We start from the raw sequence: 7,041 nt of genomic DNA, 5'->3' as shown, positions 1-7,041 counted from the left end.
GGAGAGGAAGGGGATTCTTGATCTGGTTTCTAAATGTTTAACTCTACTTGCTAGCAGTTTCCCTGCTTTATTATTCTGTGAGTAAAAGAGGGCTTTAGTTTTTTGGAGATTTTGTTCATATTTATATAAGAAACAGTTTCTAAGTTCCTGTCTTGCCTCTGTTATTTGTGCAGTGGTAAGTAGCGAGGGTTGGGCCTTATTAGTAGTCTCTAGGTTCCGTATCTGCGCGAGCAGCGAATCAACCTTCTTTTCCCTTTCTCTTTTCATTCTACTGCCTAGTTGCATAAAAAGACCTCTAATAAATACCTTGTGACCGTTCCAGGTTTGAAAGGGATTTTCTTCCACTTTTTGCATGAAATGAAAATATTCTTGTAAGGCTACAGTGAACTTCTCAATCGTTTTTGGGTTTGCTAACAAAAAATCATTGCATCTCCAGATGCGGCAATTAGTGCGGTTGTAGGATTCCTCTATTTCTAAGGTAACTGCACCATTTAATATCTATGTCACATTTTTTGGTGAGGTAGAGAAGGGAACGGGAAGTTAGGAAGAGGTCTATGCTGGAATATGAATTATGTTTGCTAGAGAAGAACGAGTAATCCATCTCAGTATCATGAAGTAGTCTCCAGCTATCGTATAGGTCATGGTCACATAGAGTATTATATAGGGATTGTGATGCTAATCTATTGGTAGAGGTGGAGTCTATGGAAGGATCTGAGACCGTGTTGAAGTCTCCGCACCATATAATATGGTTATTTCTGGAGGTGTCTACTATGCGAAGGAGCTTATGGAAGCTTACGTTTGTTGGGGGCGTAAACACCTATCAACGTGTATTCCACATCATTAATTAGAGCATTCAGAATTATATATCTACCCATCGGGTCAGCTTTGCAGGAGATCAGGGAGAAGGCCACAGTATTTTTAATAGCTAACATCACCCCTCTTTGTTTTTTATTAAAATGGCTGTGGAATATGTGGGGAAAGAGAGGGTGTTTGATTCTGTGAGCATCTGACTCAAGTAGGTGAGTTTCTTGGGCATAAAAGATGTCGCATTTCAGGGACATAGCCTCTTTCCACATGTAAGATCTTTTACAAGGGTTGTTTAGGCCCTTCACATTTAAGGTGGCTAATTTAAGCACCATGGTAACCGTGGGGGATGATGTTCAATGATGCTATTATGTCCATCACGGTGCTTACCCTGTATGGTGTCAGGTTGGCCCTCTCCCTGCTCCCTTCTCCACCGTGCCCGGCCCCAAATTGGTTGATGTCAAGAGGTTGGATGGATGCCTTAAAAACACAAGAAAACTGTATAGCCAAAACCATAAACAGATAACAACATATATCAAAAAAAAGAAAAAGAAAAATTTTGTCTCCCGCTTGGGAGTTCAGCTAGGGAAGCTAATATAGCTAACCACTTGTGGGGGGAAAGGTAAGGATACAGCCGGGACCGGATCAACGCAAAACCGGCTTCACCTTGAGTCCAGCAGAATGTGAGTCAGTGCTTGGTAGTCTTCCAGTCCTGTGGAAGGAAGCTGGATCGAGTTCCGAAATTGTCTGGCAGCTGTGTGGCTATGTTCCAATCTCGGAGGAGACGCTGACCCTCTTCTAAGGAGTTGATGGTATGGAAAAGACCCTCCTTGTGGATGATGATCTTGACAGGGAATCCCCATCTGTATGGGATTTTATGTTCTCTCAGGGCGAGAGTGATTGGCAGGAGCTCTCTTCTCTGGCGGAGTGTGGCAGCGGAGAGGTCAGCGAATACTTTTATCTGCTGGAAAGGAGAGGGCAGAGTGCCTACCTTTCTAATAGCTGCCATGACTCTGTCTTTGGTATGGAAGAAGTGTATCCAGGCTAGGACATCTCTGGGAGTCGTGTCAGGAAGATGTTGCGGTCGTGGGACCCTGTGGGCCCTGTCTATAACAAGATCCTGTGCTGAGCACTCCGGTAACAGAAGTTTCATCAAACCTTGAATGTAGCTAGGAAGTCCTTGCGCCTGAATGTCCTCAAGTATGCTCCTGAATTTCAAGTTTTTGCACCTGGAGCGATCTTCAAGGTGCGTTAATTTAGCTTTAAGGTCCTCAAATTCGTCAGATAACTGATTAAATGTGTTGGCAGAGTCACTCATTTTGTTTTCGACATGGGTTACCCTTGAGTCTATCTCTTTGACTTCTGCCCGGATTGGTGTTAGCAAGTTGGTAAGGTTACTTTGCATAGTGGTGCCCAGGGTCAGAAGCATCTCTCTCAGGAGGTTTCCCGAAGCAGGCTCATCAGTAGTGTGAAAGCCTGAGAAGGCCTCTGTTATATGGGCATTATTGTGGGTTTCTAGGGGCCCGTCACTTACTGCATCTGCCGCCACGTGCTGGGTCTTCTGGCGCTGTTTCGCGGGGCTTCTGGTCTCTGAAGATGGCGGGCGTCCATTACCTCTTTTCTCCAAGGGGCTCTGTGACTCTACCCGCTGAGGCAGGGAAGTCTCTCCCGAATCGGATCGCTCCGGAGTGGCGCCACCGCTAGTGCCGATGCTCCGGTGAAGAGGTAAGTAAGCTGCCTGAATGTGGCAAGGCCGCGTGTGGCGGGGAGTCACAGCCATCTTTGCCGCGCTCCTTGTCAAAATAAAACTCGAGCTTACACTGCTTCTGCAGCTTTCTTTTGGCCCGGTTCCTCGTCATAGGTGGTTGGGACATCGATATGTACCCGAAAAGTTAAGTTAATTGCGTGCTTGATAGCGTTTTCTAGTTGCTTTATTCTGGGATCAGCGGTGCTCTGCACTCAAGCGTCCATTCAGCTCGGCAGCTAAGCCACGCCCCCCCTGTGCTCAGTATTTCTCTATAGTATGCTAGTTGTACCTTCCTCTCAGCAGCAGGAAAAAAGTCACCCATTTTGGACCGGTAGCGAGGGTCCAAGAGGGTGGAGAGCCAAAAGTCATCCCTATGCCGGATGTTGACTATTTGGCTGTCACTAGTTAGGCAAAGCAGCAAGCTGCAGGCCATCTGCGCAAGTGAGTCTGAGGGACTCACGGTCTCCATATCCACAGTATACAGCCACGGTGCTTCTGGGTCATCTGCCTCGTCTTCTACCTCCACCGGATGCTCCTGCTCCTCCTCTCCTTTCACCTGAGTAGTGAGGAATTTGTAAAAAAATTCACAAATTGCACTAGACTCTGCTTGTGCTCCAATGTCTTCCTCCTCCTCCTCCAGTTCAGCCCCCACCGGACTCATGTGGCCATGAGATGTAGTCGCCACTTCTCCAGTGCCCTGACCAGACAGATTTTGCAGCATCAGTTCCAAGACATGAAGCAGTGGAATGACGTTATTCATCCCGCAGTCCTGGCGACTGACAAATAACGTGGCCTCTTCAAAAGGCCTTAGCAAACGGCAGGTGTCACACATGAGCTGCCAGTGGCTGACATCAAAGTTACACAGGGGAGTACTCCGATCTGCTTGCATCATCCAAAAATCATTAATGGCTTTTCTCTGTTCATACAGGCGGTCTAACATATGGAGGCTGGAATTCCAACGGGTGGAAACATCTCATATCAGACTATGTTGGGGGAGGCCTTTCTGGTGCTGCAACTCGAGGAGGGTGTGCTTGGCTTTGTAAGAATGGCTGAAGTGTGTGCACAGTGTCCTGGCCATTTTTAGAATGTCTTGCAGATGGGTGTAAGACTTCAGGAACTTGTTGACTACCAGATTGAACACGTGCGCCATGCAGGGCGCTTGGACCATCCCTCCTCGGTGCAGCGCAGACACCATGTTCCTCCCATTGTCTGTCACCATGGTTCCGATTTTTATTTGTCGCGGAGAAAGCCACACATTGATTTCTTCTTGCATGACGCGGAGCAGTTCCTCCCCTGTGTGACTTCGTTCGCCCAGGCAAACCAGGTGTAGAACTGCGTGACACCGCTGTGCCCTGCACATGTGGTATGATAAAGCAGCACTTGTGGAGGCTGAGGTGGTGGTGGAGAAGGAGGTGGAGGAGGCAGACACTGGCGCAGGAGCAGCAGTTTGACAACGTGGAGGACAAAGCGCCGTCTCTTGTGGAAGTTGTTGGTGTGGCTGGGCGGGAAGCACATTCACCCAGTGGGCCATATACCATATACCCAAAGGACATATACCGTGCACCCTGGAAAAAACTGATAAGCTCAAGGACTGTCCCACCTTCTGTCGTACATATTGGTGAAGGGCTGGCACAGCCTTTTTGGAAAAAAAAATTGCGGGGAACTCTCCACCTCGGTTCGGCACAAGCCATTAGTTCTCTGAAGGGTGCAGAGCCCACGACTTGGAAAGGGAGAGACTGCAGTACCCACAATTTCGACAAGAGCACGGTCAGCTTCTGCACCTTAGGATGGCTGGACACATAGAGTTGTCTTTTTGTAATCGCCTCGCTCAACGACTGCTGGTGCCATGCGGAGCGAGGAGCAGGAGCATCTGGACCGGAAGATGATGTCAAAGACAAAAAGCTCCCTTCGGAGCCTTGACTTGCTGAAGCAGCATGTGTGCCACTAGGTGCTGCTGCTGTTGCTGCGCCTGCAGGATGGACCGCATCTGACACCCGTTTCTCCCAGGCCATTGGATGGTGATGCTGCATGTGTTGAGGCAGGGCCATGGTGCCAAGGTTAGCTCCCTGGCCAGCCACAGTAGCGACTTGCTGCCTGCTCCGCAAGCTGACACTCTCTTCGTCCGACGATGATGAATCCCCTGCTACACCCGGCTCCCAAGTGCTACATCATCGTCAATTTGCGTATCCCGGTCACTGCTACTCTCCTCACTGGTGTCATTATGCACAGCCTGCCTACTGCAGGAAGCAGCGGAAGTCTGCCCCACCTCTTCACTGCCAAGCAGCTGCTGACTGTCCTCAAACACTTCGTCCTCGCTGAATAGTGGCGCTGAGCCCACACCACCTAGTAGCTCTCTGGCTGCGAGAAAGGAACAGGACAGAGCCTGGTTGAGGACAGGTGAGGGCCGCTGACCTGCTCCTGGGCCATGCCAACTAATTGTTGTATCAGAGGAACCCACGGACTCTTGGCTGGGGTTGTCAGATGTTATATTTGAGGAATTTGATGGCCTAGTCAACCATTCAACAACCTTTGGGTTTTTGATCAACACACTGCCGCTAGTTGACAACGGCAGTTCTGGCCTCACAGAGTCACCCCTGCTGCGACATCCCCTTACTGTGTTGCCACCTCTGCCTGCTCCACCTTTCTGTCTGACATAGTGGTTTATAAACTATGTGGATTTGACACGTAAATCTGGCTGTAAACTAGAGCCCCCAAAAGATATTGCAATGTGCGTTATACAGATACCCCACAACTGACAGTGTAATTTCAGCGAAAATCACTGTATAAACAATGTGGATTTGACACATAAATATGGCTGTAAACTAGAACCCCCAAAAGGTATTTCAGTGAAAATCACTGTATAAACTGTGTGGATTTCACACATAAATATGGCTGTAAATTAGAGCCCCCAAAAGGTATTGCAATGTGCGTTATACAGATACCCCAAAACTGACAGTGTAATTTCAGCAAAAATCACTGTATAAACTACGTGGATTTGACACGTAAATCTGGCTGTAAACTAGAGCCACAATAAGGTATTGCAATGTGCGTTATACAGATAACCCACAACTGACAGTGTAATTTCAGTGAAAATCACTGTATAAACTACGTGGATTTGACACGTAAATCTGGCTATAAACTAGAGCCCCCAAAAGGTATTGCAATGTGCGTTATACTGATAACCCACAACTGACAGCTCACTACTTCAGATGCATGAATGTCAAACAGATTTCTTCCTATTCGATTTTGTCACTAAATAGAACTGCTATTTGGGGTATACAGATCCCCCTTAGAGAACAGCGAGGGATTGCAGCAAGAATCGCACAGCACAATAGCAGCAGCTGGACGCTACAAAATGAAGTGTGAAGTGCTGAGATAGAAAATGGCTGGGTTTATAGGGCTGTGTGACATCACATAAGCCTGCCGGTCGCTGATTGGCTTACAGGTCTGTGGTTGTCATCGGGGGTGTTCCTTTCTCCTTCCCAGAGTTCTCTGCCCCATGTAACACGTTGTTCTCACGCCCATTTAGCAGAAACATGAGGGGGAAAAAAACAACTTAGTTCCCGCGAATCAGCATAAACTTCGGCTTCGGGACGAATCAAATTTTTCCTGAAATTCTAACCGAAGTTAGAATCATTAGAATCGATTCGCCCATCTCTAATCGGCATCTGTCATGTGCGTATCATACTAAAACACAAAATTGTTTGAAGACCAAACCACGATTCCTATGCATATTTAAGCATGGCACAACGTTCACAAAATTTGGCGCATTGGGATGAACCGTATTTCAACAAATTCGCCCATCTCTAATTCCGACCCAAAGAATAAAGAGAAAGTGTCATTTGGAGCACAGAATAAAATCCATTTGTCACTGGTGCTACCGCGACCCACGTCTCTCAGGCATGTCCCTATGTGTGCCACAGCGCCTTACTGCTCTCTCTTACCTCTCGTTCACGATTCCCATCAGACAGCCGTGCACACGCGCTCCCATCTCCCAGGGTGCAACATATCGCTGATTGGTGTTGACCCATTTCAGGAAATAGATAAAAGCCGGCATCTCCCAGCATTCCCTGCTGGATCTTTGCGCTATATGCTATTGAAAAAACTGTTACCTGTGACCTGTGTTTTGACCTCCTTTGTGACCCCGGACCTGTTCCCGACTTCGCTCCTTCTCTGCCAGCCCACACCTCCTGCTCCATCCCTGACCGTGAATCGTTGTCGCCTGCCTTAACTATCTGCCTGTCCCCGAGATTGCCTGCTGATTCTATATTTCAACCTTGGCTGCCACCGCGGACAAGTGGAACAACCTGGTGGCACCACTCCGCGGCATGACCAACCCGCTTTACCAAGTTACCGCCATGCTGCAACAATTGATTGCCACTCAGCATCAGCGTCAGATTCCAGCAACTTCTCCTGCTTCCCTGGCTTGTCTACCTGCAGCTGAACCTAGGCTGAGACTTTCTATGACTATGAAGTATGAAATTCCGGTC

The sequence above is a fragment of the Engystomops pustulosus genome, chromosome 7 (assembly GCF_040894005.1).
Source record: "Engystomops pustulosus chromosome 7, aEngPut4.maternal, whole genome shotgun sequence".
Classification (NCBI taxonomy): domain Eukaryota; kingdom Metazoa; phylum Chordata; class Amphibia; order Anura; family Leptodactylidae; genus Engystomops; species Engystomops pustulosus.
The sequence above is the reverse complement of the archived record's forward strand: the minus strand, read 5'-3'. Positions refer to the sequence as shown.